Here is a 16,024-nt window from a genome sequence, read left to right on the forward strand (position 1 = left end):
GACACATGGGTGAGGTTGGAGGACACTTGGAGGAGTCTGTTCTCTCCTACTATGTGGGTCTCAGGAATCAAACTCAGGCTGTCAGAGTCAGCAGCCAGTGCCTTTATCCAGTGAACCATCTTGTTGACCCTTCTTTGGTTTTGAGGCAAATCTCACTTCATAGCCTAAGTTGGCTGAACTCATGGTACCCTCCTATCTTGATGTCCCTGGTGGTGGGGTTATAGGTGTGGGCCAGGCTCGGGGCTCAGAATGGTTCTTTTCTTTTCCTTTCTTTCTTTCTTCTTCTTCTTCTTTTTTTATTTTTTTATTTTTTTATTTTTTGAGACAGGGTTTCTCTGTGTAGTTTTGTGCCTTTCCTGGAATTCACTTTGTAGACCAGGCTGGCCTCGAACTCACAGAGATCCACCTGCCTCTGCCTCCCGAGTGCTGGGATTAAAGGCGTGCGCCACCACCGCCCGGCTTTTTTTGTTGTTGTTGTTGTTTTTTGTTTTTTGAGACAGAGTTTCTCTGTGTAGCCCTGGTTGTCCTGGAACTCATTCAGTAGACCAGGCTGGCCCTGAACTCAGACTCACCTGCCTCTGTCTCCCGAGTGCTGAGATTAAAGTTGTGTGCCACCACCACCCAACTGTCTTGTCTTTTTTTTTTCCCTTTTCCTTCTCTCCTTCCTCCCCTCACTCACTCCCCTTCCCTTCCCTTCCCTTCCCTTCCCTTCCCTTCCCTTCCCTTCCTTTCCCTTCCCTTCCCTTCCCTTCCCTTCCCTTCCCTTCCCTTCCTTTCCCTTCCCTTCCCTTCCCTTCCCTTCCCTTCCCTTCCCTTCCCTTCCCTTCCCTTCCCTTCTCCTTCCTTCCTTCCTTCCTTCCTTCCTTCCTTCCTTCCTTCCTTCCTTCCTTCCTTCCTTCTTTTCTTTTCGAGACACAGTCTTCTCTACATATCCCTGGCTGTTCTGTTCACTTATGTAGACCAGGCTGGACTGGAATTCACAGAGATCCTCCAGCCTCTGCCCCCCAAGTGCTGGGATTAAAAAAGAGCATCGCCATGCCTGGCTTTGGAATGGTCCTCAGCATTCTAAACATAGTCTAAACAGCACTAGAAGTAGTTGTTTAGAGGGAAGTGCCGATCTGGCACCTGCTTGTGGTTCAGTGGGTGGACAGGCTTTATAAATAGGTCCTCTGCAGGTGATAGTGCCTGAAGCAGTCTGTGTTTCACACTTTGAGAACCTCTTTTCCGGTGTCATGGTGGGAATAGAACTGAGCCTGGGTTGCAGGGCCTCTGGAGGCTGTTTCTTTCTCAGGACTCAGCACTTCTGGGGACGGGCTGTCTGCTGTTGGCTTGGCTCTTCTGTACTCCAGTACCAAGCCTGGGTAGCCTCCAATCTGAGGTGCCCGTGGGTTCCTCGCCAGCACTGACCTGCAGGGCCCGAGCACAGGAGAATGTTCCACGTCTGGTTGTCGTTCCCCTTCTTTTTGGCTCCACAAATGTCCAGAAGAGTATGCAGAGCACGCCGAGCGTCTCCTGACTATAATTTCCAGACCAGGTGGAGCTCCAGGAAAATGAAAGGGATGACATCAGTGCCTTTGTTTCCTGGCCTCTCCCTGACCTCTTTCCAATGGACATTGGAGTCCTTGGCTTCCAGAGCCCAGACAAGCCCTGCTTGTTCTGGCTCTCCCAGGGTCCCAGGGGCTGCAGACTGGTCCTGTAAACTGCAGGACACCCTACCAGGCCAGGCTCTCACCACCTTCCCTCTGGGGAGCCTGGAAACAGATGGGTTGGTGGCAGTTGGCTCCAGGGCTGGAACTTAAGTCTCCGCATACATTTCTTTCAGGTCTGAATAAAAACTAGGATTCCGCCGGGCGGTGGTGGCGCACGCCTTTAATCCCAGCACTCGGGAGGCAGAGCCAGGCGGATCTTTGTGAGTTCGAGGCCAGCCTGGTCTCCAAAGCGAGTTCCAGGAAAGGCGCAAAGCTACACAGAGAAACCCTGTCTCGAAAAAACAAAAAAAAAAACAACAAAAAAAAAAAACAAAAACAAAAACAAAAACAAAAACAAAAAAAAACTAGGATTCCTCACTAGATCCCTTGCACTAGAGGACTGGCCAGGCTGCCCTTGTGAGCCATTGGAGACTATGGTGAATGCTGTGTGAGCTACAACGTGAATGGGGCCTCAAGGGAAGCCAGGTGGAACTGACCTCAGAACCCTGACTGATGATAGATAAAAAAGTATTTCCCTCTGTGTATAATCACCTCTCTCTCTCTCTCTCTCTCTCTCTCTCTCTCTCTCTCTCTCTCTCTCTCTCTCTCTCGTTTTTCGAGACAGGATTTCTCCATGTAATTTTGGTGCCTGTCGTGGATCGTGGATCTCACTCTGTAGTCCAGGCTGGCCTCGAACTCACAGAGATCCGCCTGCCTCTGCCCTCCGGAGTGCTGGCATTAAAGGCGTGCACCAGCTCTACTCAGCCATGTAATCATCTCTTTTGTTTGCCCAGCCTGCTGAAACCAGACCAGCATTCCCTCCTGGTGTCCCAGGCTGCTACCATGCCTGAGGGAAACAACCTCAGAGGGATTCTCTTCTCGGGCTTCTGGCCTCAGCCCCTCTACTCTCCTGTTCTCCTTTCCTTCCACAAGTCAAATCTGGCTAATAAATTAATATAAGAAAGTGGGGAATACTTTCTCAGAATAGGGGAAGAAAACCACTTATTTCTGAGAAGCAAGGTGGTGCATGTTTTAAACTGGATTCTTTTAGTGTTCCTTGAAACCTCTCAAAATCATTTTAGGAGTCGAGTGTGACATATGACTATAAACTGTTAGGACTGTTTTTGTTCATGCTAATTTTTTTTAGGCAGGGTCTTGTTAAATAACCCAAGTTGGCCTTGAACTCTCAACCTTCCTGCCTTAGGGTCCTGAGTGCTGGGATTATATGCATGTGCTGCCATGAGAGGTTTAGATTGGCTCGATAATAGACTCAGTTTATATACATGTTGGTGGGCAAAGACCTTTTTGCTTGTTTGTTTTTGTTTTTTTTGAGACAGGGTTTCTCTGTGTAACAGTCCTGGCTGTTCTGGAATTTTGTAGCCCAGGCTGGCCTCAAACTCACAGAGATCCATCTACCTCTGCCTCCCAAGTGCTGGAATTAGAGGCTTGTGCCATCACCGCCCGACTTGTGCCAAGACTCTTGATGGAGATGGAGGGCTGCAGGCTATGCTGTGAATGCCTCTACTGCCAGAATTTTTTCATTAGTCCTCTCTGGGAAGACACAAATTCTAGTTGAAAATCACCTGGGGTCAGATTCTAGCCAGCTTCTCTTTTTGTGGTATTTCCTTGGATGTCAACTGGCGACATTAAAAGTTCTTACACAACATTGTTGTAAAAATTAATTGGACCACTAATGAAAACTGTCTGGCTCAGTCCTTACACACACACACACACACACACACACACACGCGCGAGCTCATTAAAGGGAGCCTGCTCTGCTCTTACGGTGGCATTAATCTTCTTCTCTTGTATTTAATGAACCACCCCCAGTGCCCTCCACCCTCAGTGTTACTTTACTTCTTGAACACAGGGCATTCCTGTAGTCATTCTTGTGAGACTGAGGCAGGAGGATGGAGAGTTTGAGGCCAAATTGGGCTCTATTGCAAACAAAACATCCAAACTCCTCCATCCCACACTTTTGAGGCATCGCTCACTGGGGGACCCACTCTTAGGTCCTCCCTTGGCATGGATGGCAGCGCCGGATGGCTACTTCCTGCTCTGTGCATGTGTTACACACAGACCCTATTCAATCTTACTTTGTACAATGGGTGCCCACGTATCTTCATTTTATCAGCATTTTCTTTCATTCTGTAAAATTCCAGTACAGTCCTCTCTGAAGCTCTGTGCTGGTCCTTTCTGGATGGTAGGCCTTGAGAAAACTGGTACTTTCTTCTCTGAACAGCTCTCTACTCAGATTGTTACAACCATCAAATGTTGTTTTTAGAAAAAAAACTGATAATAACATATTTTTTTCTTTTTCTTTTTAATAAAAGGAAAACATGGCCCAAGAGTTACCACCTCTGTGAGCTTTCCCTCTAGAGACCTGGGCATTCCTCTGTGTCTCCACGGCTCTGTGTGTGACATGGTCTCGTGCATCTTGTGGGGACTCCAGCCTTTGATGTGGGGCTGTCTCCCTGAGTGGTCTCGGAGGCCCTGGGGACAGGAGAGTGGACCCTCTGCTCTCAGAGCACAGAGTCGCCTCGCAGAGCTAACTGGGCCTCTCTCAGGTTTTCTTCAGTGTTTCTTGCCACCCGCCCAGTTTGTGACCCACAGCGCATGGGTGAGACCCTGGGACTTCTCAGTGCTTTTCATTCGTCCTGCCGGGCACTCTTCTACCAAGGGACAAGGGCAGTGCGGCCCTCACAGGAAGGAAGGCCGGGCTCTTGTGGCTGGCCTTTGCCCCACAAAGGTGTTCAGAGTAGCTCTTATATTTCTGGAAAAAAAAAATGTCCAAATTGCCTTGTGTGAAAGAGTGAAAAACACCTCAGATCAGACTTCCTTTTTTGGAAGTTTTGGGGCTGGGACGGTCTTAGATGACAAGACTTCTCTGTGGAGGCATCCCTTCCCCCTTGGTTGCTCCATCCCTCAGGCCTTTCCAGTACAGACAGGTCTGAAAGAGAACAAAGGCAGCAAATACCTTCCTTTTGAGCTAAAGATGTGAGAAACCAGCACAGCCCCCTCCCTTCTCGGCTCTCCACCTCCTCTCCACCCAAAATCTTTGAGCAGCTTGAGGAACTTTCAGAAGTGAGGACTGAGGCCAGGCTGGGGGCGGTCCCTGCACACTCACAAAGACTTGGACCCTGAGGGGGAGGCTGCTGGTATTGCCAACAGATAAGAAAGTTCCAAGGACAGACCAGGCCTCTGTCTTCTTGAGTCTTCTGGAATTTTCTATCTAGCAGCCTCTACCCTACCAGCCTGAGAGCCACAGGACAGTGGTGATGAGGTGTGTCTGGAGGAGGGATGCCCTGCTAAGAACAACCCAATTTTCCTTGGCCCCCAAGTCGCAAGTGGCCGGTGACCCTCCTGTAAGAGGGCAAGTAGACAGTTGCTGACCCCTGGGCCCTGGCAGGAAAGGGTGGCACCTGGCACAGGAAACTACTGTGGTAGTCACAGGAGGCATCGGATGGCTGCAGCAGGTCTCAGGGGAGGTGAGTGGGCACAACACCTGTTTGTGGCCCAGATGGTAACTGTGACAGTGAGAGCTAGAGGATGGAAGGTGTAGGTCAGGCTGTCTTCTTTTTTCATGACAGGGTTCCTTTGTATGGCCCTGGCTATCCTGGAACTCACTCTATAGACCAGGCTGGCCTCGAACTCACAGAGATCCACCTGCCTCTGCCTCCCGAGTGCTGGGATTAAAGGCGTGCGCCACCGCTGCCCGGATAGACTGTTTTCTTTGTGCCTCTTGGAGATGAGTAGAAAAACTCCCAGCAGTAACTGAAGGAACCAGTATTGGGTCAAGACCCCCAAGACCAAATTCTCAGCACAAAGGAGATTTATTTGCTGCAGAGGGACAGAGGGCGGGGACTAAGAGACAAAGACAGGAGACAGAGGAGAAAGGGGAAGGGGAAGGGAGAGGGACAGAGATGTCTGGTGGGGGGCAGGATGGGATGACAACTCTAACAGAGGACTACCTCTAGATAGAGAGGAGACAGCTGTGGTCCACAGGCAAATGGTGGTTTACTAAAGTAAAAGGGGGAACCCCATGTTAGGAAGAGGTGCTTAATTTTTTTTTTTTTATAATTTATTTAACTTTATTTTATGTGCATTGGTGTGAGAATGTCAGATGCCCTGGGACTGGAGTTACAGGCAGTTGTGAGCTGCCATGTGGGTGCTGGGAATTGAACCCGGGTCCTCTGGAAGAGCAGCCAGTGCTCTTAACCTCTGAGCCATTTAAGCACTCCCGAGGTGCTTAATTTTAATTGGGCATGTTAATTAGGTGAGCCAAAGGGGACTTTTGATCGCTGGACTTCAATCGTTCAATAGCTGGACCTCAGTAGTCAGCCTCAGGAAGAGGAGTTGGCCAAATAAGGGACTAGATCTTGGTGGCTAGCTTTAGGAACATGTTTAATGGTTTTTAGCAAGGCAGAGGGGATAAGCGAAGGGCAAGGCCTGCCAGGACCATGTTGCCATGCTCGGGCTGGCTAGAGTCCCTTCAACAGCCATTCTTCACTTCATTGACTGGATGCCCCCCACACACGAGGGTGGCACTCCCTTCTCACTGTTTTGTGTGCCGTAGGATAATGGCATGGCAATGGGGCTTGGATCTTTTGGTCCTCTTAGGAGGTTAGGTCACCCACGGTATAGCTTTCCATCGTCTGACAGACCATGGGAGCCCTTTAAACTGTAGGGAGTAGCTCGTGGCACCTTCTGTTAAGATCCTCCAGTGAACTTCCATCGCACAGAAGCCTCCAGGTTCTGAATTTGTCATTTTCACTTTCCCATTGAGTCACTCGGTTCAATGTGTGATCTCCTTGCAGGCCCCCAAACAAGTAAGATCTCCTGCTTCAGTGCTGATCCTTTAAGGCACATATTCACCCAGCTCGCTTTAACTACCTCTGGATTAGGGGGCCGGGCTGGAGAGATGGCTCAGCGGTTAAGAGCACTGGCTGCACTTCCAGAGGTCCTGGGTTCAATTCCCAGCACCTACACGGCAGTTCACAACTGTAACTCTGGTTCCAGGAGATTCAGCATCCTCACACAGATACACACACACACACACACACACACACACACACACACACAGAGGCAAAACACCAGTACACATAATATAAATAAATAAACAAATGTCCCTGTCACAATAGCATTCCCTGACTATTCTGTTCACCCATCTTGTGCTCACCTTACTTTCTACCCTGCCCCTAATCATCCTTGACATACTACATATTTGCTTTGTCTCTCTCATGGAGACTAAATTCAAAGGGGTGGAGTGGGGGGGCTTCGTTTAATTCAACTTCAGTGGACACATGCCTGGCGTGATCAATACTGTACTTTGTTTACTGAATGAGTGGATGAATGTCCAAGGACAGGAGACAAAGGTACCATATCCTCTCACAGATCTTGCTGGGCACAAGCTTGGTCAGTGCCTGAGTTGATTTAGAAAAGCAGTCTCACACTTCAGGGATGTGGAGCATTTGTCTTTGATACGGATGCAGGTGGCTGGGCCTGAGGGGAAGCCTGCTGGCACACGTCCCAGTACGCGGTAATGTTCAAAGCACACAATTACGCTGCATTCCAGGGAGATAAAACAGAGGAAGAGAAATTCCGCTCAGGCTCCAGAGAGTTGTTAATAACAGCTAAAGACTAGAGGAGGAATCGAGTGACCGTCAGGGTTGGGAAGACCCTGAAGTCACCCAGCAAGTGAGCAGCAGGGTCGGGATCTGACACAGGCTTTTTTAACTTCCGGGTCAGGCTCTCCACCTTGCCTCAAGTGGCAGCACCTCACGTCTGTTGAATTGGCAACATTCCAGTGGGTTACAACTCTGGGCTTCCAAACGACTGCTCTTTCTACATCACATTCCCAAACACGTTTCCAGTCTACTATGCAATCAACTAGATGATAATACTATCAACAGTCTGGGCTCCAATCACTAAGTTTTATTAGATTTTATTTGTGCATATGTTTGTAAAAAAAAAAAGGGGGAGCAGGGATACTTGAGGTGTCTAAATTGGGCTCGTGTCTTCAAACATGCAGTACTGTATATATATATATATACATACATATTGTGTGTGTGTGGGGGGGGTTGGTCCTGTGTGCATATGGATCTATGCAGGCCAGAGGTCACTCTTGGATGATGTTCTCCGCAGCCACCCACCTGGCTTTTTGAGAGAGGGTCTCTTGGTATCTGGTGCTCACTAGGTAGGTGTGGCTGGCTGGCAGGCCAGTGAGTCCCAGTGTTCTGCCTGTCTCTGTCTCGCCAGCATTGGGATTACAAGAACACATCACTGTGGCTGGCTTTTTCACATGGCTTCTGGGGATGGAACTTGGGCCTTCTTGCCTCTATGGTGAACACTTGCCTGACTGCGCTAGCTCCTCAGGCATGCTTAATTTTTTGTTGTTATTGTGGAGGTAGAACCTGAATTTTAGAGCTGGCAGAGACCTTCTGGATAAGCTAGTTCAATGTTTTTTAAAAACTTTGTTCAGTTTAGCTTATGTGCATGTGTGTATGCCTGATATCTATATATCTATATCTATATAACTATATCTATCTATACACACACACACACACATACACACGCTCTGAAATCAATATCATAAACAAAAATTTTAAATGGGCCTAATGTGAACACCTGCAGTTTAGAACAGGCCACTTCCAGAGCAGCGCTCCTAGCCCAGTAGTAGGGATCAGCCTGATCCCTTGTGCGGTATCGGGAAGAAGAAGTCTATGCTAAAGGGAGATGCTTTTCTACTGCAGGGACGTGGAGGAAACTGAGCAGTAGCTGGGTTTGCACACCGAGCCCCGGTCTGCTGTGGAGCAGGGACTGATACATCCGTTGGAATGTGTGGCTCCAGCAAGGCCCGTGCTTCTCAACCTGTGGGTTGTGACCCCTTCGGGGGTCAAATGACCCTCTTATAGGTGTTGCTTAAGACCCTCAGAAATATCAGATATGGGCGTTATGATTCCTATCAGGAACAAAATTACAGTTGTGAAGCAGCAGCAAAAGTCATTTGATGGTTGGAGGGGGCCACCACCACATGAGGGATTGCATTAAAGGGTCACAGCATCAGGAAGGTTGAGAACCACTGGGCCACGCCGACAGTTCAAGTATTTGCTTGGCTTAAATTGCATAAAAAGATGCTTAACTTCTTGTTGTCGTTTGACTTCCCCAACACACAAATCATTTAACTCCTTAGTTTAAGTGTAGAGATGGCGTGCTGTGTGTGTGTGTGTGTGATATCATCCACTTAGAGAGGGCAGCAAGGGCATCGTTGCAGAGCATCTCTTGTGTTTTCTAGGCCCGGGGGAAGGAGGGCTACTCCAGGGAGGAATTGCTGAAAACAGTCTTACAAGCGAAGTCAAGCCTTGTTGCCAGCAGGCTCCACATCAGGATTCAGAACCAGAAGGCACCAGTTTCCAAGATGAACGTTTCTTGGTCTATACACAGAGCAGGCTATTTCTTTTTGTTGTTGTTGTTGTTATTTTTGTTTTTTGAGATAGGGTCTCTTGACATAACCCTGCCTATCTTGGAATTCACTCTGTAAACCAGGCTGACCTTGAACTCAGAGATCCAGTACCTCTGTCTCCCGATGCTGGGATTAAAGGTGTGAGCCACCATGTCCAGCCCATTTCTTGTGACTTAGGTTCACACTGAAGGCAAGCAGAAGTTGGCGCCACCACACAGAGATAGAGACGTATTTATTTTATTTACAGTAAAGTTGCAAAATTGTTTGCCTGTGAAGGACCTGCCATTCCTCCTCTCCTTCCTGCTTCCAGCAACAAGGTCAGGTCTTAACAGATGCAAGGTAGGAGCTGGTGACCACTGTGTCGGTATCTGATGGGTTATCTATGGACCTGCCAGCCCCTTGGCCATGTGTATGCTTGGGAGGGATCAGGCAGACTTGGTAGAGCTTTAAACAACTCAGTGACCACACAGAGAGGACATGTAACCGAGAGAGGGGACCTTACAAAACATTGAAGATGGAGATCAAAACAATTATTTCCTAAAACTGGAATTAAAGAAGGTAAGCACGCTCTCTTTCTGTCTTTTTCTTTACTTTTTTTTTTTTTGATTTTTGACACAGGGTTTCTCTGTGTAGCCATGGCTATCTTGGAACTCACTCTGTAGACCAGGCTGGTCTCGAACTCAGAGATCTGCCTGCCTCTGCCTCCTGAGTGCTGGGATTAAAGGCGTGCGCCACCACCCAGCTGAGCAAGTTCTCTTTCATGTTCACCTGGGCCCAAGGAACCCAACCGGCCTTCATGTCCCATTGAACCAATGTCTTAAGACACAGCAGTCTTAGCCAGACACCATTCACATGCTGGATCAGGAGGTTGTGTTTTTAAGATCCAATTCTTAGGCGGGCAGAAGTGATGCATATCTTTAATCCTAGCACTCAAGAGAAAGAGACAGGTGGATCTCTGTGAGTTCGAGCCAGCCTGGTCTACAGAGTGAGTTCCAGGACAGCCAGGGCTACATAGAGAAACCCTGTCTCAAAAAACAAACAAACAAAAACACACACACAACAAACCAAAAACCAAAACAAACAAACCAAAAAAACACAACAAAAAACAAAAACAAAAAATGGGTATTTAGAAGGGCACTTACAATGGGGGAGAAAAGCAAGTGACTGATTTATGGCTTCTGTTCTCAAATAAGGGCCCAAACTCCTTTAAAGCTTAAAGTTACTTAAATTAATTACTTCCCTAGCCTCCATTTTAAAGAAACTAGGTGGGCCACGTGTCCACGCCTATGGAGAGCAATCTGGGACAGGCAAGAACGCTGGGGATAACACTTAGGCTGAGGGCTGGCGAGATGGCTCAGTGGTGAAGAACACTTGCTGCTCCCAGCACCCACATGGAGGCTCCCAGGCATCTGTAAGTCCAGTTCCAAGGGATCCAAAGACATCTTCTGGCCTCCTTGGGCTCCAGGCATGAGGAGCACAGATATACATGCAGGCAAAACACCCATACACATCAGAATTTTTTTTTCTTTAAGACATAGCCTGCGAGTCTTCCATCCAGGCTAGTCCCTTTTGAACCAGCACCTTCAGAAACATCCCAGAGAGACCACCAGGGAACACTGGCTGTCCTCCGCCAACACACTTTACTAAGGAACCCTGGACAAGAGACAGGGCTCTTTTCTAGAGGGGGTGACTTAAAAGGGGGCAGGGAACTTGGTTGTATACCTGGGTGCAAGCTACAAGGAGTCATCTGAGAGATATGGCAGCCCAGAAGGTAAATGGCCTACATTCTTTGATCAGCGATTGGAGTCTAACACAGTCATGATGCCAAAATGTAACGAACGGAACGTTAAAAACAAAGGGAACAGGAGGTGGGCGGTGGAGAACGTCTGCAGGAAAAGCAGTTACTGTAAGGGGGACTAACTTTGTCAAAAGGCATTTTAAGAAAGAGGAGGGGAGAGCTGGGCATTGGTGGCGCATGCCTTTAATCCCAGCACTCGGGAGGCAGAGCCAGGCGGATCTCTGTGAGTTCGAGGCCAGCCTGGGCTACCAAGTGAGTTCCAGGAAAAGGCGCAAAGCTACACAGAGAAACCCTGTCTCGAAAAACCAAAAAAAAAAAAAAAAAAAAAAAAAGAGGAGGGGAGAAGGTTAGGAGGAAGGGACGAAGGAGGAGAAGAAGGAGGACCTAAGCCAGGAGTCCTCTTGCTCATCCTTCCCAAGGCCTCAGCTTTTCAGGACCTAGATCATGAGCTCTAGCCAACTCCAGCTGTAGAGTGTACAGAAAAGCTGGCTCTCCTAGGGAATGAGGCTGGTCCCCAGGGCTGTGGGCCCCTGAAGGAAGCATGTCATGGGAAGGAACATGCTTGGGCCCTGTTTTTGCTCTAAAGGTGGTGAAGGTAAAACCCTTCTCAGCCCCGGCAGTCCCAATGGTGAGACCCAAAAGACACATGGAAGACAGCACATTACAAGTGGGCATGGGTTTTTATTCTCAGTGCATGGCATTGGTTTCTGCTCATCAGCAAAAAGCTTTATTGGTTCCAAAAAATGACCCCTTTACAAACTCTTCTTCCCGTGTCAGTGGGACGACACATTTGCATTACAGATTTGTCAGTTTATAGCATCCCCCCAAGAGCCATATAAATACATGTGAAATATTACACATAGAGCTTAAATAATATCAAATGCAAATACAGATTGGGTGCACTGTTAAGCTGAACTGCAAACTATGGCAATACACACTAGGATATACATTGCTTTGATATGATCATGTCTGTCATGCAGACTACAACAGTCAATTTTCTGTTTTTTTTTCTTTTTCTTTTGTACAAAAATAACCAGTGCTCATTATACTAGTTACTGAGAAGAAACTCAAAATTCCTATCTGCATGCCGATTAGAAAAGATGGCATAGATCAATTTGTTGGCACATATATATGGCATATTTACATATGGCATATATACACATGGGGAGAAAACACGAACCAAAGGCCGATTGGGATGCAGGGAGCTCACCTCCCTTCACCTCTCCCAGGAAGAAGAAAGGGGACAGCAGGCCTAACTGCAGAGCTGGGAAGGCAAAAGTTCTGGCTCTGAGCTGAATGGCAGGGAGGGAGGGTGTGTGGTCTACTGAGGAAGAGGCTGGGATGGCTTTAGAACAGCAGGCATTGTAAGTGCGCACCCCCACCAGTGCCATGGGTCGGACCCGAGACGCAAAGGTGGCTGAGTGCGCAGACTGGGATGGTACCACAGGTAGCTTCAACTGTAAGGCAAGGGATGGGAAGAAAGGGAGGGATGCAGGACAGGAGTCAGGCACACTCAAGCACGCGTGCCCCTCTGGATTTTCGGCAGTGAGGTAATCACTCTGATTGTTCTGCGCAATTGTCCCCTAAAGCTTGAAGGAAACTATAAATCCAAACCTGAGGAATCCACAAAGGCCCAGAGGGGGTCTAGCTGGTCTCTCTTACATCCTTTGGGATGGGAAAAGCACTCTAGAGGACAGTGAAGGACTGTTGAGAGGGACCTAGTCCTCGGACTGTCAGACTGGAAGCAACCATTGCTGTATTTATCTTTTCTATTTGGAGCTCAGTCTCCCATCTGCTGTGTTGTACAAAAGAGGAAGGTGCCACTACTCAGATTCATGCACAGACACTCACTAATGGGGTCACTCTGGGGAGAAGGGGAAGTGAAAGAAGCGTAAAGAAATGCAAGCCCCATGTCACAGTTCCCTTGCCTACCAGGAGAGACTGTCATTGACACTGCTTGCCCGCTAACTTCTCACACACAAGCCCAACTGGCCCTGGGCCCTGGTTACCAACAAGCCTGGCCCTCCTCCACGGCAGCATACATCCATGTCCTGACAGATGAGAAGTCTCTTTCCTGGGGTTTCCCTCACTACCTGCAGGGTTATCAAGAGGGCTCTAGGATGGTTTCTCTTTCTCCCCATCAGAACTCTTTCAAATCCGAAGCACCATGTAGGGGAAACGGTTATTAACTTCTGTCATATTTACTCACTGCCACCTGGATCACTGAAACTGAATAGAAAAAACATATGCACAGAAACACTTGAACTTACTCAATTCCATTTCAACAAAATATATATTAAAAAAAGTCTAGAACCCAACAATTATTTTTCCCTAAATATAAAGATGGCTGTTTGGAGAAAGGAAGTATGGTGTGTATATATATATATATATATATATATATATATATATATATATTAAACCAATTACAAATATACTGAGCCACCTGTCATGCCAAAGCTGGCTGTGTGCTCCCTCTATGGTGCTCTGTGACGGCATTTTATTTGAAGTTCTTCAAACAATATATATATATGGCTGACTCAAAAATATTAGTTTCTGATCTAAAGAAAACTATGTTTTTTGCATAATATTTCTATATTTTCTCTCTTACTATGGAAACTAGAACACACACATACACAGGCACACACACACACACACACACACACACACACACACACACACAAACTATTGACTTTGAAAAAGTAGACATAAAGCCCTCAAGAGTGACCTTCCAGGCACCACAAAAGTCCCTTGGGAGCAAGGATGGTAGATGGCCTTCGAAGCCTGTTATTGGCTTGCTTTGAAAAATGATCTGAGGTAATAAAAGAGTTGACAGAATCAATCTTCGAATGTACTTAAATGTGTGTGTGTGTGTGTGTGTGTGTGTGTGTGTGTGTGTGTGTGTGTGAATAATTAACAACTCCAGTGAGCTGTTTTTTCGCCACAAGGAAAGATTGCTCAAGTGTGTAAGCTTTGCAAAACCCAAATCAAAGCCTTCTCGCTACTTCCTGTAATGATGGAGTATGCTGTAATGGGTGTGGAATGGTGATTGTTCACTCATCCTATCTTGGCAGCTTGGGTGGGAGGAAGATCTCTAGAAGAAAGGCTAGGAGTGGACAAGTTCATCTTGTCTTTCTCTCCCAAGTGGAAACCTGGCAGTTCTCATGAGCCTCGCGCATCCTCCTTATTTCCATACCCCTAGAAAGTGGGAGGCAGGCTTCACTGAACTCATGGGAGATGGGACTTACTTGGGGACATCAGTTTGGTCCACCTGCACAAAAATGCTTAGATCAGCATATCAGGGGTACAGATGGAGCACCTGGGAACGTGCCTCCACCTCGTCCCAGTAAGGCGAAGTCCCTTTCGGTGAAGTTCCCAACTCCCGAGAGGCGGGTGGGCAGAGGATGCATTGGGCAGTGTTGGGGGTAAAAAGGCACAGGCTTTCCTGGGCAGCAGTGGAGACACTGCTGAAGGCAGGGAGAGCGTGTGTGTGTATGTGTGTGTGTGTGTGTGTGTGTGTGTGTGTGTGAAGCGAGGAGAGAGGAGGCAGGGAGCTTTCCGGGGAGGGCCTCTTGCTCCTTGAATCAGAACCCTGTCAGGGAGCCTCCTCTTTCCGGTGTGTATTTTCAACATTGAAATATTTGCAAAAGTTGGGGACCTCCTTAGAGGCGGAAAATGTTGTGGAACACAACAAAGCATAGAATTGGAAAAGCAAAGAGAATGTCAAAGCTGGTACTCAGGCACCTAGCCTGAGGGGAGGTTCTCAGATCCCGATGGATTGGTTCTTTAGCCCCTCCCAAGGCTTCCTAACACTCATTCCCTAACCATCAGCTCCTGCCCTGGGAGAGCCTTGGCAAATACCCTTGAAAATAGTCTGCTTCAGTGATTTCTGGTCCTACGCCTGCCCCATGTTGGTCCTGAAATTCGTCATCCAGCTAGGAGGCAGGGTCATGTCCCATTCAAGGAGGAAGCTCAGGCCTGTGGTAAAAACTATATATTATACATATGAAAGCTTCATGGTCATGGCTGATTTCCCTGGCACTTAAAAGCCCCAACATACTCAAGAAGACAGCTGGACATTCAGAAGTTGGAGCTGACCTGGTGGAAATAGAGAAATATTTCACTAGCTCATTTGCTCCAAAAAGACCATTTTAGCAAAGAAATCTGCCTGCCTCTAGAACAAAATGAAAGGTTCTACCAGGGCCAGAAGGGGCCAAAGTTGACTCAACTTGTCCATGTCCTTTCCATTCTCTTAATTACCACAACTTAGGAAAAAAAAAAAAGAGTAAGAGGAAGGATGATAAGGGTCATATAAGAACCAAAGAACCTTGGAGAGGTCAGACTGAAGAGCAGGAAGAGCTAGAGGCCTTAGGGTGGGCATTTTCAAAATAGGAAAAATGTTCTAAGGATAATCATCAGTCTACTGAAACACAAACACAGGGTATTTGTCTCTCCCTGAGCCTACAACTTAGCTTGTCAATGGCAGAAACTCATAAAGTCTCCAAGTCAGTAGGCGGTGACACATGCGGGAATGCCGTGGAGACTTTGGGTTGGGTGATGCCAGGAGGATTGTCATCATTTCTTTAAAGACGACAACTGATACACTTGAGGAGTAGATCTACCATTACCTGCCCAGGGTTTGACCGAATCCTTGTAGGTCTGTGCTCTGGTTTCTTCACGGCCAGGTAGGGGTTCTCACACACTTAGGAGCAGCTGACATAACAGTGACAAGTCCCATCGTCACCTTATAGACGGGATAGATGATAAAAGAAACAGGGAAAGCAGGGACGGGAGTCAGAGAATGGAAGTTCAAACTGATGTCTCCAGGCTTTGCAGAGGGCTGTCGGAATGGGAGGTGACGATTTGCACTTGGTTGCAATCCACGGCATTGTTGTTTTTGTTGTCATGTGGAAGTGGCCTCACCATCCAACAGGAGCACCCCAGTCCCCAATTTAGAACTCGGTCCAGAATCTTCCTCTTGATCATCCTGGGATGACTTCGGAAATTCATCGTCTACGTTGTATTCAGGGTGGTTCATGAAGTTGTGGATGGAGTGTTGGTTTCTGGGTTTATGGATTG

The sequence above is a fragment of the Peromyscus californicus genome, unplaced genomic scaffold (genome assembly GCF_007827085.1).
Source record: "Peromyscus californicus insignis strain IS unplaced genomic scaffold, ASM782708v3 Scaffold_14__1_contigs__length_90479793_seg_2, whole genome shotgun sequence".
Lineage (NCBI taxonomy): Eukaryota > Metazoa > Chordata > Mammalia > Rodentia > Cricetidae > Peromyscus > Peromyscus californicus.